This window comes from Ambystoma mexicanum, chromosome 12 (genome assembly GCF_040938575.1).
Source record: "Ambystoma mexicanum isolate Mex_15411 chromosome 12, UKY_AmexF1_1, whole genome shotgun sequence".
In the NCBI taxonomy this organism is placed as follows: domain Eukaryota; kingdom Metazoa; phylum Chordata; class Amphibia; order Caudata; family Ambystomatidae; genus Ambystoma; species Ambystoma mexicanum.
Window position 1 is genome coordinate 56,119,730 of NC_090936.1, and position 16,556 is coordinate 56,136,285.

A 16,556-nucleotide genomic window follows, 5' to 3' on the forward strand; every position below is an offset into this window, starting at 1 on the left:
CTTCTGGTGTTCACTCTCCCCTTTTGGTTCAACGTTTTTTTCGTCTACACCCCGGGAAGCCCGGATCACCCCCCAGGAGGAGAGGGCATACTGTTACACCTTTCCGTCATCGCTGCTTTTTACATTTGCATAAGTGGAGACTGTGCAGTTCCGCGCTTTGTTGTATGGCAGCGCTGTCTATTCCTGTCAATGCTATCAGTTTTAGCGGTACTGTTGTTCCACGTTGTCAGCGCACGTCAAGAATAGGTCACATGATTCATCCACGCAACCAGCTGACTCTTACGACAAGTCATGTGGCACTATTTCAGAACCGAAGGCTTTCGCCCTCTCGCGTCGCTACTGACTTGCATGACGCTCCGTAAGTTCGAATTCTAGGTACTCCTTACTCTCGTGTATCCAAGCTATCCTGCCTGTGACTACTTATTCCTTTTTTCTCTCCTACCGTCTAGCGTTCCCTTCCAGCGCTCCCTCCCCGCTATTACTACCTTTCAGCCTGCATTTCCGGGAACCCGTTCGCTATCCTATCCCAAGCCTTTATTACAAAGTGAAAACAGCGGAATCCCAAGTCTTCCTGACTCGGTGAGTTCCTTCCCCGGTCCTCCGTTTCTTCTCCGTTCCTGGTTAGTTTTTTATCCGTTCTTTTCCGCTCCTGTTTAGTATTCTTTCCTCTCATTACTACAGAAGTTCCTGAAGGAACTAGAACTCCAGTCCTTACCTACCTTTCACTCTGAGAAATCTCCACCTCTCATCAACAGCTAGAATCTACCAACACCATCCGTAAGAACATACTCACCTGTATTAATTCTGTTCTTCTATTCCGGTTTCCTCCTATATTTACCTGTTATTTTCTCCCGATAGAACCCGTGATACTGCCATCGAGCCAGGAGTTCTGTGCCTTGGATAGCCATCTTTCTGCAAGGATCTCCGACAACGCGTCCAGGGTTTTTTCCCCTTTGAGGGTTTCCCTGGGGGTCCTGCCTCTCCCTGTTGAGGTTTTCTTTCCTTCCGAAGGGGGCTCAGGACTCTCAGGGAGGCTCTTCATTTCCGCCGTTGCTGTCCCGGTTCCGGCGTTCTGACCAGGTTGGTGGAAACTTGTATGTACATTCACCCGCTTGTGGGTTTCATTTTGATTTGCGGGATTAGAGTGTCACATCTACCCTGAATCTCTATTAGTTATTGATATTGATATTTTATTTGTATCACACTCCTACACAAGTGTTTCAGAGCGCGACGAGGCAAGGGAGGGGAACAAGGGAGAATGAAAACAACGATCTTACTAGGCCCAGTGACATTGAGAACACGCAAGAGTAGGGGAGAGGGAAGGGGGAAAGTGCTGAGCAAAGGAAGAAAAAACAACAGTGGTAAAGCAGCCAGTAAGTGGCAAGTGCTAGGTTAAAGGCACAGACAGGGGGTGTCTGATAAGTGCAGAAAAAGGGGGGGGCTGTAGGGTTACAGACCCAAGTGCAAGGGTTGCCAGGAGGCGTGCGGGTGCGTGGCAGGGTGAGCAAGTACCTGGGCCCAAAATCAGAGGGTAACCAGGTGCACAATGCCAAAGCAGAACAGATCAGCAGGGCAGAGGACAAGCAAAGGCAGAAGCAAAGAGGAAGGTCTTGAGGTGCATTTGGTCCGGAACCAGAGATGGTTCTCCTCAAGTTTCAGAGTGGCAGGGAGGCTGTTCCAGAGGGAAGCCCCAGCCGAAGACAGAGATCTACCCCCACCTTGTTTCTTTGAGAAACGACTGACCCTGAGGAAGTTGGAGATGGAGAAGCGAAGCGCTCGAGAGGGAAGGTATTTAGGTAGGGAGTGTTGAAGGTATTTTGGCCCCAGGCTCCAGAAAGCCTTGTGCGCAATGCAAAGGGTCTTGAATTTAATCCTTGCAGCCACTGGGAGCCAATGAAGGGATTTCAGGGATGGAGGGATAGGGTCCCGGGGCTTGAGGCCAAGGACAAGTCTTGCAGTCCTGTTCTGGATGAGTTTCAATGGGGCAGAGAGTAGAAGCAGGTAGATTTAGAAAGAGGCTGTTGCAGTAATCCAACCTAGAGAGCACCAGGGCTCGAGAGATAGTGAGCTTCTGGGGGAAAGAGAGGAAAGGCAGAATACCTCTGAGGAGGTGCAGTTGGAAGTTTGACTTTTTAGAGACATCAGAGATGTGGGCAGAAAAAGAAAGCGTGGAGTCGAAAATTACCCCTATGTTCTTGTTCTCGTAGGTGGGGGTAGACGGAGGATCAAGGGAGGCCGGCAAGAGGGTGAAAGGAAAGGAGGTTGAAGGTGTGCTGATGAGGAGGATCTCTGTCCTGCTGGCATTCAGGTAGAGATCGTTGGCGGCACACCACTCCCGAATAGCAGACAGGCAATCAGAGATGAGAGAAGGAGAAGAGGTGACCAAGGGATGCCTGAAAATGAGTTGAGTGTCATCAGCAACACACTGAAAATTGGAGCAGAAAGCGGCAATGCGATGGGCGAGAGTTGCCAGGTATTGGTTGAAAAGCCTGGGTGAGAAGTTAGACCCCTGGGGAACGCCGCAGGTAGAGAGAGAGATGGAGGAAAGGAAGGACCCAAGTTGGACCTTGGAGGGTCGATCAGAGAGGAAAGAAGTCAGCCAGGCCAGAGCCTGATCAGTGATACCCAGGGTGTCACGGAGATGGTTGAGCAGGATGGTATTGTTGACTGTGTGGGAGGCAGAAGAGAGATCGAGTAGGATGAGGACAGAGGGGATGTTAGAGTCAAGGTTGGAGAGCAGATCGTCACAGAGGTTCAGAAGAGCATTTTCTGTGATTCTGGCAGCTCTAAAGCCAGACTGATGGCCGTGGAGACAACTAACAGAATCAGAGTGAAGGTTAAGCTGCGAGATGGCCAGCTTTTCCAGGAGCTTGCCCAGGAAAGGAGTGATGGGGATTGACGATAGTTTGCAAGAGGGGTCAGCTGTGGGTTTTTTGAGAAGAGGGTGCACAAGAGAGTGCTTCTGAGCGGAGGGGAAGGCTCCCGAAGTTAAGGAGAGGTTGCAGAAATCGGCCAGGCAAGGAGCAAGGTTGTCAATGTGGTCCTTGATGGTTTTGGAGGAACAGGGAAGAACCTGTTTTGACAAGACTTTCTTAGATTGGACTTGTCTATAGACTTTGTCAGGGGAGAAAAGAGGAAAGGACGAGAAAGAGGGAGGGGGAGGCTGCAGGAGGGCCAGAGTTCACAGAAGGAGAAGGGAGAAGATGGGGAGTGGACGAGAGGGTGGACAGGATGTTCTGGGTTTTTGAGATGAAGTGTGAGGGAAGGGCCATGCAAAGGGCCTGGGTGGTGGCAGGAGAGGTAGAGAATGCAGCAGGGTTGGCCAGCTCCTTGCAGATTTTGAAGAGTTCGGCCGAGTTGTTAGATGCCGCAGAGACACAGGGTTCAATGTGGGCTCTCTTCTTAGTATGGACAGAGAGTCGGTATTGCCTTTGGAGCAGGCGGCAGGCCAGTTTGTCAGAGGATGAACAAGAAGCCCTCCATTTCCTCTTGGCCATCCTGCACTTACATTTAAGGGTAGCTAGCTCAGAGTCATACCGAGAATTGCACTTGGCTTTGGGCTTGAAACAGATCCTCATGACAGGGGCAAGAGCATCAAGAGTTTCTGAGATAGAAGAGTAGAGCATGGAGGGGGCTGTGTCAGGATGTGAGTCAGCCACAGTTGGAGGGAGTTGGGGGGAGAAGGTGGCGGTGAAATTCTCAACTGACACACGCTTCATGGGCCGGATGTTCAAGAAGGTAGGTGGCAGTGTTTGGGTTGGCTTGGCTTGAGGGGTAGAGAGGGAGAGATGAGATGAGAGGAGAGGAGGGAGTGATCGCTCCAGGAGAGAGGAGTGGTCAGAGAGATTGAGAGGGGGAGGTCAGAGGAGATCAAAACATCAAGCGTGTGCCCTGCAGAGTGAGTCGGGCCAGAGGGGAGGATAGAAAGGGAGAGGGAATCGCAGAGGTCACGGAAGAGTGCAGAGGAGGAACTGGGAGAGTCTAGATGGATGTTGAGGTCACCAAGAAGGAGGAGTTGAGTGGTTGAGGCCAGGAGGGAGGAGCAGACTCAGAGAGAAATGAGGTGATCTGACCAGGAGGCCAATAGATAGTAGCCACAGTAAGAGAGTGGCCTGGAGAGAGAGAGAGCCTGCAGACAAGGCATTTGAAAAGAGGAGTATGTCTGTGTGGGAATGATAGAAGCAGGAATCCACTCAGGGGAGACCAGGGCTACACCCACTCCAGACTGGGTGGATCTGGGTGCGGAGAGGAGCTTGTAGCCGTCAAGGAGGAAAGTGTCAAAGCTTGTGACAGAGCTGGCAGTGAACCATGTCTCGGTGAGACCGAGGATATTGAGGTCAAGTTCTTCCAGGAGGTGGCAGATGTCAGAGGAGTGTTTTGACAGCAGAGTGAGAGTGGCAAGATGAAGAAGGTTGGCAGCTGAAAGGCCTTCCGGGGAGCATTATAAATCAGAGGTATGCCCTGCAGAGGTGAAGAAGGAGCCTGAGGGGGCAGAAGGGGTGGGTAGAGAGGGCAAGGTGGGGGCAGAGGGGACAGCAGGAGATGAAAGGAAATTGATGAGGTGAGGGAAGCACCTATCAAAGAGGAGGAGATTGGCCTGAGGGCCTTGGACCATGAATGTGCCATTTAGGTAGACATTAATGATGACCTTAGAGGATTCGAAGGGGGCCATGAGGGCTTCCCAGTGGGTGCCACCATTAATGAGAGAGGAGGAAAAAAGACAGAGCACAGAGATCATATGAAGAGTCCATAGATCAGGCAAAGGAACGATAAAGAGGATGTCAGTGAGGGTCTTTCTGGAGGAAGTGCTGGGATAGGTGTCAGCGATAGGGAGACCAGGATTGAAGGCCAATATATCCTTTTTGAACTTCTTCCTACCAGACTTAGTGAGAAGGGAAGGATAGTCGATGGAGAAGCAGTTGGAGAAGATAGCAGAAACACAAAGCGCCATGGGTGTGGTAGCGAGAGAGGGGGGAGACGCAGGAGGGGGAGGGACAGTGGGTAAGAGTAGACCAATAAGAAAGGTGCAGTCACTGGGCCAGCAGGTTACAGAAAAAGCATGCAGTACAAGCAAAGGGCACAGCAAGTTTGCAAAAACACAGCTAGATTTGACTTTTAACCAAAATGCAGAAAACAGAGCTAGATTTGACTTTTAACTAAAATGCAAAAACACAGCTAGATTTGACTTTTAATTCAAATGCAAAAAACACGGCTAGATTTGACTTTTAACCAAAATGCAAAAGCACAGCTAGATTTGAAATTACAGTTTGATTCAGATGCTAGCAGTGGGTGTAAAATGCAGTGCAATCAAGAGTGTAAACCTGGAAGACAAGCAGAGAAGGAAGTGAAGTCAAGAGAGGGTAGGAGTGTTTCCAGAAGGAGGGAACTAACTCATAGTTAAGGTGGTGTGAATGTCATGGTAGTCCAGATTCCATTGAGGTGTGAGGTAACAGCATCATGGTAGCTCATGTGCAGGGGTGTAATTGACAGCATATTAAACCCTTCTCGTACTAGCATTCTCCTATTCAAAATGTCTTTAGTGTCTTCAGTATCAAAACTCAAAATTTCTGAAGAATATACAATTCTTTTGGCTTCTACGTCTGCAGCCTCGCGTCCACAAGTAATAGTCTGTTTCTTTAGTATGTGCTGCGCATTTTAAGACCACTATGGCTACTGGGAGTTCTAGTGCCGTAATGAGCCTGTCCAATAAAGAGGCATGTTGCACAGGAGTGCCATCTCCACGGAGATAACCCCTCCTTTTCCAGCGTGACAGCCCTGCATGTATGGTTTACGTCACACAGGCAGAGTCACTGTACACGGTAACTTCCTGCCCTTTGTGTTTCTCGAGCGCAGCAATAAGTGCTACCAATTCTGCCGCTTGTGCTGAAAAATGAGACAGTAGTTTCGCACTCACTACTACCTCAAATTCACCATTTAATCTGTGCCTTACAACTGCAGAGCCTGAATGCCTCTCCCCACTAGTCTGGTCAATTTTCGAAGAAACATCAATAAAGAGAATTTCCCCTCCCGCTAGAGCATTTTCTTCTACGTGGGGTATATCATCTTAAAATTCAACATAATTTGAACAGTCATGCACATGATCACCTTCTATAGGTTCAGCTACAAACGTGGCTGGGTTCACTATTTTACACCTCACTACCTTAATTGCTGGATTAGAAATCATTACTTCATAAGATGAAGCTCTTTGTGACGACAATGTACCCCTGGGTTTCTCTAAAATGGCAAATAAGGCATGTTCCACGTAAAGAGTCATGGAACAGCCCATGGTAATACTTGTGGATTTCTCAATTGCAAATGTGGCATCAGCCAAAGATTGTTCGCATGGGAAATGGTTTCCCTCAGTTCCTATTGGGGCCTCTCCAGCCCGGTAAATCACACAATGTCTTCCGCAGACCCTTATGGGTTCTAAGGCCTTCCCAGCTTTTGGTGAACTTCCAAAGTTGGTGTCAACTTCTTCCTGTCCCTAGGGGTTCCCTCCACCCAAGTCTCAGTTTGTTCTTGGTCTCTATGGTTCCCCTAAGCTGATACAATGACAAGCAAGATGCAGGATTTCTGGGGACCTGCACCACAACCTCCTGATTTTATAGCCTCTACCTTATTAGGGACGCTACCACCTCCCACTGTAGCCAACTCTACATTATCACTAATATCAATGCCTCCTGCAGTAACCATCTCATCTTACCACGGACACCACTACCTCCTATTAACACCTTCACCTTATCAATGCTACCACCAACTTCTGCTGCAGCTGACACCTCCTAGTTCCTAAACTCAACACCTCTTTCAGTAACCACCACCAACAACACCTTGACCTTAACTGTAACCACTTCTTTCTCTCTACTGCTGTCAGCTTTCAATGCTCCTCTATCCATCCAACCTTCAAACAAGATCCACCTGATCCTGCAACCTGCTCGGTCAGACTGGTCTGCCTGGGTTCCTTTTCTCACCTGTGTGAAACTATTAGGGAGGGTCTTCACTGTCTTCCTGGATGGCCATGCAGATGTGACTGGTTATGGTCCAGAGCACAAGAGAGATCTTATCTAGATCTTTGACTAGACTTGGGGAATATCTGAGCCTGTGGCATGTGGGAAAGGTACTGGCTCATATGTGAAGCTGGAAATCGAGCTGGGAACTAGATCCCGGAGGATGTGAAGTTAAGAAGTGACATCTGCATTAAATCCCTGAAATTGTAAGTTGGTGCCAAAAGAAATTATCTGGGTGCTATGACCCTGATACTGTCTACTAGATTTCAGAACCCAGGAGAAGTGATCCCATCCGTGAATCTTTTCCAAAGTATCCTTTATTATTTATAGATTGATTCTCCTTGTGCCTATAGGAATTGTCTGCTTCCATCCTGAATGCATTCATAGTGTTGACCTTCACTCGTTACTCCTGTGTGTTCTGTTGATCCTTTATCATACCTGCAGGAATAGTTGCTTGGGATGATGGAGGTAGTCATGAAGGACTAAAGCAGATGATGAGTGTTTAGGAGACCCGCCCACCTGTACTGTGGGTCAGGGGAGAAGCTGATGAAGTGAAGAGGGAAATGTTGGGCAGCTGAAGCATCCATCACTTCAGTGAGTGAGGACTGTGATGAATCTGATGATTTCATCATTCCTTTCCCGGCAATAGCCTCTCCCCATGTGGCCAGGGGACGGCAGCCACTACCTAATCCTGACCTTGGGAGTGTTAACATGAGGCAGAACCACATGGCGGGAGGCGACCCTCAGGGGGGTGATAAATCATCAGATGAGATATGGTATCCCCCTTTCCCTTTTAGGGATACCCCCTCCATTCTGCGGGCCTTGATGGCATATTTTGCTGTTTCCCTTCAACCATTCGCAAGACCTAACAGTAACACCTTTCAATACTCTACACATAAAACACCAATAACTGCCTACAACTCCCGTACATCTAAAATTACTGGGATGAGGAAGCAGAATGGAGCAATGCAGATCACTAAGAACAAGAAGCACCATATACCCTCTAGTGGTTGTGAGCGTATGATAGGTGCCGGGACATTTAAAAGCTGTACCCAGCAGGAAGTTGGAGAACACTACCTGGGAAAGCTGAGCCCTCTCAATGTTGACCAAGGGACTGTGAGGACATCAAAACAAACGTAGAGCCGGCAGGCTCGGGAGGAAGGCAAGAGACAGAGGACTGCAGAGGCTGGTTCACTGTGCGGCGAACGCGAGTGGGAACAGGAAACTGGAAATAGCCTCACTGCCACCCGAACACATTGCGAGAGCTCAGAAGAAAGCGGGAGCTGCGAAGGACTTGGAAGCTGTTCCGTGAAGCTGGGAGCCCGCAAGCTCGAGGCAGGACATCAGAGTGCTACCTCCCATCTACTGCGATGTAACCGATAAACACCACAAGAAACTGGTGAGTCTTAGAGAGAGAGAGAATGTGACACTGGTGTGATTAGGCAATGCTGCCAAAGAAAGACAAACGTTTATGAAGCGAATGAGAAAGAATATTAAATTCAATATTAACCAAAAGGCGTTTCCAGATGAATGTCAGAGAAAAGCAAGTTTTACAATTGTATAAAGTACAACCAGATGAAAAGCCCTGGCAGGAGAGTGAAACAGGCAAAAGCAAGTCTGCAAGTGTGTGGAGTAAATGACATGAAAGGCCCTGGCAGGAAAGTATACCAGGCAAAGTCAGGTTTGCAAGTCTACAAAGTAAATCATATGAAAAACTGTCAGGTAAGTACACCAGGCCAAGGTCAGGTTTGCAAATGTGCAAAGCCAATCACATAAAGAAGTCCCGGTGGGAGAATAGACCTGGCAAAATCAAGACTGAAATCAAAGTTAAACAAAGTGGAAAAGAACCTGGCAGGGGAGTACATCCTACGAGGTTGGAACTTACATCCAAGTGGGTTTTGTATACAAGTGTTTTGTTGAACAAATATCCCTAAGGAGGATTCATGTACTTGGGTATTTTGAGGTGTCTTGAAGTGAAACCTGGGGCAAAGAAGTTGTCCCTTGGAACTGTGTCCTTTATCAATTGGGAACTTTTGTGTTGGAGTTATACATTTCTTTTGAACTTGAACGTTTGGGCACTTACAAGGCCAAGGACATTATCCTTCACATATTAGAGGTGTTTTGTAGAATCTGAGGGCTAGGATAGGATTTCCGACACAGGACATTTTGCTTTTGCCATCTTGACAGTGGACAAACCTTTAGTTTTGGTCGAGGTAGGGAAACACCTCCTAGAGTAGGGTTAGGGAGGCCTTTTCCGAACCCCTTTTATTTTGAATAGATGTTCATAGCAAAATGCGGAGCTCACTGTGCCTGCTCCTCCTTCCTGGCTCCTCACAGGACGCTGAGGTGCCCTATCCCCTTCTGGTGATTCTGCTGAGGTAGTGCAGGACTCAGGCCTCTAGTAGCCAGAGGAGAAATCAAATGCAAATCTCGGATTTGGAGGAGCCTGACAAAGTGCTGAAAATCCAAGTGAGATGCTGTGCAGCTCATGCATCTAGTATCTCAGTGAACAGCCGAGAGGCAAGTGTGAAGGCATCACGAAGAAGGACACAGACAACAGATTCAAAGTTCAACATAAAGACTTTTATTAACTTAAATGTCAGCGTGGAAAAAGGTCTGAGTTGCCGTATGCTAATGTGGGATTTCTCTACCTAAAAATAAAACTAAGGACAGTCTGAGTGAAAGAGTTCAACTGAAGAATCTGTCTGTGTCCAAAACCTATACCTGCCCTCATAACTACATCTATACAATGTGTAGGGATGTCAGCAACCAAAACGAAAACGGTATATTGCACAAAGTTCTGAGCTTCTTCCAGCTTGCAGCTTCCTTTCAGCTCCCTTCCCCAAGTATGAAACAGTTCCACAAAAAGTCTACAAATTACCCTCTGTGGACTAAAGAGTGAATAGTCTGAATCAGGACCCATGGTTCCCTTCCCCAGGTTCTCAGGAACACAGTTAAATAGTATCAGAACCCGGGGTTCCCCTCTGCAGGGGTTTCAGTAACACAGTTCAAAAAGCGAGATCCTTGTTAAAGGTCAGGTTTCAAATATTTGTTTCTTTTAATTTGTAGCTTTCCCACAAGTGGACATCAGTACTCCTTGTAATTGTTAATGTTCCACTGTAAATTGAGCTGCAACACCTTCTGTTTGTAAGTTCATCAAAGTCACATTCAAGGGAGAACTCAACCTGCTGTGGTTTTGGTTTTTCATTAAAGTTAAATTCATTCCAATCTTGTAATATACCATCCATTGTTTGGATGGAATGTTCTGGTCCGTGTCTACACTCACAGAGCCTCATTACGACCCTGGCGGAACGGGTTAAACGGCACCGTAAAAGGCTGCGGCGCCGTTCAACCCGTTCCGCCACATTACGAGGTCCCCTCGCGGGACACGTTAAGCACGCCTGGGAAAACCAGGCGTGCATACCGGGTGCCGCGAGGGGAAGAGGGAGCAAACAACGGGCCATCTCGTAATGGCCCGTTGTTTACTCCCTCTCCCATTCTCATTCAGCCCTATGGGGGCTGAAATGGGAATGGAGATGAACCGTGTCCGTGTCCTCGAGTGAGGAATTACCGGGCCATCCGAACTCGGAATGGTCCGGTAAGTCCTCATTTCGAGGACACGGATGCGGTTTTGCCGGCAGCCATGCCGCCAATAGCGGCATGGCTACAGGCATACCTCGTAATGAGGCCCACAGTGTCTTATTTCTGATTGATAACCAGTTTTTGATTCAGTTTGATATTCAATAATCCTGAGTTTTGTTCATTATTCCTTTGCGCTTTAACTGTTGTTCAATAAGTGTTTGTTTCCCTTTCATTGGATTTCCCAGTGCTTGGAGACCTTCGAAAACTTGTTTCTTGCCACACACGACCACTCAGACACAAAGTATCCTCAGCTTTTCCCCATTCTTCAGTAATTTATAAGAAAGGGATCGGAGACATTATTCAAGGCACACGACTACTCTGATACAAAGTGTTGACAGTATTACAGAGTTCACACACTTGTGCACCAGGTTTCCCCTTCATTGGAAACTCACTGGTCACTTTCCCAGTTCTTATTACTGCGTGGATCATACAGCCTTCTGCTTACAGCCTTGTAGCAGTGCGGATCACAGAGCCTTCTGGTTTTAGGGTTAGGGCTCCACTCCTGCCCTTCAGACAACCCTGTAGTAGTTCTCTCGTACAGGGGAATGAGCAAATCAAGCAACGAGGAAAGAGCAGCCTTCCTGCAAGGCCCCCCTCACCGTGCTCAGCCAGCTGCAGGGAGTCGCAGCTCCCATGCCACACTTCCATGCACTGCCTCTCTCCTTGGTCCCCAGCGCCTCGGGGTGTCCCGCTTCTGCTGCTTGCACCAGTGTCCTTGCTGTTTCTCCTGTTGTTCTCCCAGTCGCTCCTCTAGTCGCTCTCTCTTCCACTGGGCAGTTCTCCTTTTATATACCTACAGCCCCATAACAGGCTGCAAGTGTGAATGATCAATTAGCCCTTCCTGACCACAATCAAGAGGACAAGCCTGACCTTCACAGATTTTAGCAGGCTTCTTCCTCGTCCTACTACCAGAGTGGTAAAAGAGCATAGTCTTCATTGCCCGTAGTTGCCTCTTCTTCCTAGTACTGTCAAGTGTCAGTTGTGGAGAAATTATGGGTACTGGTTTATTAGAGCCTAAGAAGGTTGGGGAAGGGTTGGTTGTCAACAGGGAAAGGGGGATACCATGTCTCGCCCAAGGGTTCCCCACTCCCAGTCCCGAAGGGCCCTCCACCCAGGTGATCCTCCTTCGCTTCTACGCCACCATGGTCGGGATCCAATAGCGATGGCCTTTGCCTGGTGAAAGGGAGGCATGGTATCAAAAGTATGATACTGACACAAGACACAAAAGGTACAATTTGTAAAACCTTTATTAAAGGATCAATGGGGTTGGAGAAACTCCTACTTTGCCTAGGATGGGAGTGTCTCAAACATTACATAATAAATAAAACAGTCATAGGTGAGTCTGTCAAATTGTCAAATCAAAATGGTCTATACTAACAAAACCTAATGCCTGCCTTATATCTTGTGTGAAAAGGAGAATACGTATGCAAAGGAAAGTCAGTTTTCAAATATAAAGAATAGATTTGGCTCTCTCCTCCCCATGTTGGACTGCACAGAGTAAGGCTTTCCCCGTAGGCAAGATGTCCCACTCTGGCTCAGGCTCTTAACACAATAAGCGGTTCAAAACGTGGATCAAATCCTGCCTGGCCTTCCATGTTCAAGTCTTACTTTCCAATTTCCAAAACAAAGTTCCATCGGTCCCCCTCTATTGGGCTTACCCCCACCCTTCCTTATCTATCTCTTAGCTCTTGCACTATCTGAAATGTCGTCAGGCCGAGTATGATAGTTAATTTCACACCCTTACTGTTCATGGCCTGTAAGAATGTGGTTATATTTTCCCTTGTTCTCTCCCTTGCCTTGAAGCGCTTTGAAGCACATTGTGTATAGGCGCTATATAAATAAACTATCATATCATATCATATCATATCAGACCTCTTTTTAAAAGGTTAACTTTGATCCCCCACTGTCGGGCTCAGACCTCTTAACGCAAACGTTCACATCTGTCTCCCTTTGACAACAAAAGGTCACATCGGTTTCCCTCCGTCAAGCTCAGACCTTTCACAACCAAAGTTCACGTCAGTCTCCCTCAGTCAGGCTCAGACCTTTCACAGCAAAACAAAACACTTGCAGGGGTTATCTTCCCCAAGCTTAATTCACCTCCTTTAGTGGTTCCCTTCCCCTATCTTATTACACCTTCGGTCTCCCTCAGTCAGGCTCTGACCGTTTCCTGATGTCGAAGACTTTTGAATGTGCATGTTTTTTTTTCTACAGGTCTCTGCAGGACCACTTCGACTTTACAGCTTTTAACTCACACTCCTATGTTATTTGCCCCAGTGCTTCCTGGTCTGGGTAGTTCACTGTATTGTGCACCAAAGTTTAATGTTCACCTTTTTACTCTCTTCTTTTCTCTGAGTTAATTTCAATCACCTTCCTTTAACAGTACATTCTCTTTAACATTACACACCTTTCAACTTTCGCAGAGACTTTTGAGTGGGCTACTTCCTTTTGCCAGACCACTCTGTTACTCAGTATCACTGACTTTACAGCTATCGTTACTTCAAGGTTCATTCTAGGGTCTGACTTTCTTCGCGTCTCATCCACAAGTGTGCAGCCTTCAAATGTGTGATATAATGTTACCACTTCAATCTTTCTTTAGCACACACCAGTCTCTCATGTTGCTTGCCAACTCACCGCCTGTGTGCATTTCTTTCTTGTCTTTATTGTCTTCCAGTTTACGAGTCAAGGTTAGTACCACAGGCGTGGCCTCGCCTCCCCAACTCTGCCGTTCACCCAGGAGGGTCGCTGGCATCCTTCAAACATAATGCAGCCTTCTGGTTTGGGTTTCGGCCTTCTCCACGTGTCTTTCGTGGCTTTTTGGAGGCAACAACCTACTGCAGGGAACTATTGGGGTTCTCCATCCGTGCCTTTCGTCCCTCGGCCTGTTGCTCTGCTCCAGTAGGTTCACCTTCGCCCCGAAGGTTCTGCTCTGACTCGTGTTCCACCTTCCCAGAGTGTGTCTCTATGTTCTGCCTTTTATCAGTGTGAGGAGAGCTAATTGGCATCATATGTATGCACTTATAGTCAAGTGCCTGACTTTGCTTGACCCAATTAGCAGGACATGTCCAATGCAATGTGTAAGAGTTAGCATTATTACTCTCAGTTGCCCTCTTCCTCGGCCCAGTGTTTGTGTAGAAAGGGAGGGGAGTTGGGACATCGGAGAATCCTATGAAATAGGAGGGATCATGGGTACAGGAAAGGGAGGAATACTGTGTCTCACCATCGGCTGCTGCACCTCTACTCCCCGAATACCCCTCACCCAGGTGATCCTCCCGCACTGGTCCACCCCCAGGGTCTGGATCCAAAGGCTGTGCCCTGGCCACCTTAGAGAGACAAGCAGGGTACACCCCTGGGACTGGCAGATGAGACACACTTTGGTTTCACACACTGGCCACCTGCGCAGAGAATCCAAGGTGGTTAGGAGTGAGAATACCCTTAGGTTTCTCACATACCCTTCCCCAATGCAGGTTGGACCGAGGTGCTTCACATGGAAACCAGGAGAGCAAGTCCACGTTACCTTGCTCTCTGTCCTTCTGGGATTCCACTGTTGAGCAACAAGGTTGACTGTCTAGGACACCCTGTATATCATTTAGGCTGGACTCTCTTTGCTGGGATCTTGGGTTTAGTTCCACAGAACTCATGCTTTCCGCCTCATCAACTCTCCTTTCAAACCTGGGAGATTTTATTTTTAGTTCACGATGACACATGTAAGGAAAGGCTTGGTATCATCAATGAAGACAGACACAAATAAGACACAGTTCAAGGGTGTTTATTGAATTTTAAAGGGTTGGTTAAATGCCTAGCTAAACCTAAACGGAAGGATGGGATTAAGCTACAACCATCAAATAATAATAACGCAGACCTTGTCCAGTCTCTTCAAAATAAAAGGGCCTATGCTAATCCTTACTTCTAAATGCAAAATGGTGTGGGACAGTAGTGTATGCAAAAAGGAAAAGTGTTCAAGAAACAATATGGCAGGACAGTTGAGCAGTTGGCATCCCTTCCCCACACTTTCAGCACAGGCAAGACAGCACGCTCGAGCCTCGTGCACACTCTGGCTTCCTCGGCACGAAGACACAGTTCAAAGGTTCAGCTGGTCTCACACCACTCTGGCAAAGACTTTAAGAAACAAAAAAGGATTCTCAAAAAGATATTTCTCTTGCCATAACACAGGCTTCCTCCACTTTTAAACAAAGTTCACTTGTCAAAACACACAGTTGTATCTTCTTTCCCAGTGGCTGCTGGTACTTGTAGTTCATTTTGTTACTCGTACAGTTCAATATATCAGTTTCAGGACCTTCTGACCAAAGTCTCTTTCCCATTCAAAGTCTCTTACTGCAGAGGGTCTGATGTAGCAAACAAAACACAAATGTTCCTTTCCTTTGTCAAGATTCTCACGTTCATAAGTTCACGATTTGTCCCCGTCGTCGGGCTCAGACCCCTTTCATACAATGTTCACAAGTTTCCCTCATCCGGGCTCGGACCATGGATCCCCCTCTTCCAGTCTCAGATCCCTTTTGACACCAGAAACGAAGAATTTTGACTGTGAACAGGATTTTACTCGACCCGTCGCAGGACCACTTTGATTTACAATTTGTATTTGTACAATTCTTTACAACTCTTCAACTTTCACTTCTGCCACTTATCGGCTCAATACCTTACAGAGACCTTCGATTGAGCACTCACGCGGTGCCGGACCACTCTGTCTGACAGCTTTGCTCTTTTGGACTACAAGTCCCAGAATGCACATTCGAGGTTTAGTTTCCACTTCGCCAGTTACGGGCACTTTTGGGATTTACACAAAGTTCTTGACACAATGGGTTATACCACCTTACCTTCACTCGAGTCACAGGGTCTCTGTCTTTTACCCTCAGTGATGTGTTAACGGGCCCTCAATGAGGATTCACTTGTGGTCAGGGTCGCAGCACCTGCCACTCAACTCCCTGGGTTTCTGGAACTCACCTAGGGAGCAAGTACTGATTTAAACACTACCAGAAAAGTGTAGCTAGAGATTTGGTTCACTGGGATATGGCTCCCCTGTCACACTGAGGCCCCTTTGTACTCACATACTTCAGTCTCTTGGCAGTCTGTCCCCCTTCTGGCTTCCCAAGGTTCTCCCAGCAGCGTACTTCTACTTCTGCTCTTCCCAGTTCCATCAGCATCCCCTGCTCGCTCCAAACAGTGTTTCTAGCTGCCGCTTTTATACTCGCAGCTAGAGTTAATTGGAGTCAGGTTTGAGTAGTTGTCCCTCCCTGCATGACTCTGCCTGACCTCATTATCGGGACAACATGGAGACTGCACATAGGAATCCATTGCCCATTGATTCCTATGGGTAATCCTCATGACTCCAATATGCATCCTCTTCGTCCAAGTAGTTGAATGTCTAGAATGGAAGTAGGGATTGTGGGAGTTGTAGGTTTTTCTGGAGATCATGGAAAACCCATGTAGGTTTTTTGTCAGGATGAAGGGGGTACATGTATTGTGGTGGGTCAATTGATTTTCTATTGGGTTATTGTGATTTTGTGGATGGTTTTAATTTCACTGGTTGTTTTCTCCTTTTTCTTACATAAAGGTACTGGGGTATGATGGGACTCTGCTGACAATATCCCAGGACAACTGAGAGGATGTCAGGTAGGGGTGTATCAGAATGGGAGGAATACATGTCTCGCCCAAGGGCGTGTCTCCCATAGTTCCCAAGGACCCCCTGCCTAGGTGATCCTCCCTCGCTCGTCCGTCCCCAGAGTTGGGATCTAAGAGTGATGGCCCTCCCCTGGCCACCTGAGCAAAGGATCCCTGGGATTAACCTGGCAGAAACGCCTGAGGTTTCTCACAGACCCAACTATAGGAATTTTATATTTTACTTGTCCCACTCGTGAGACCCATTGATCAAATTGTGGCACATCCCTTCCCATG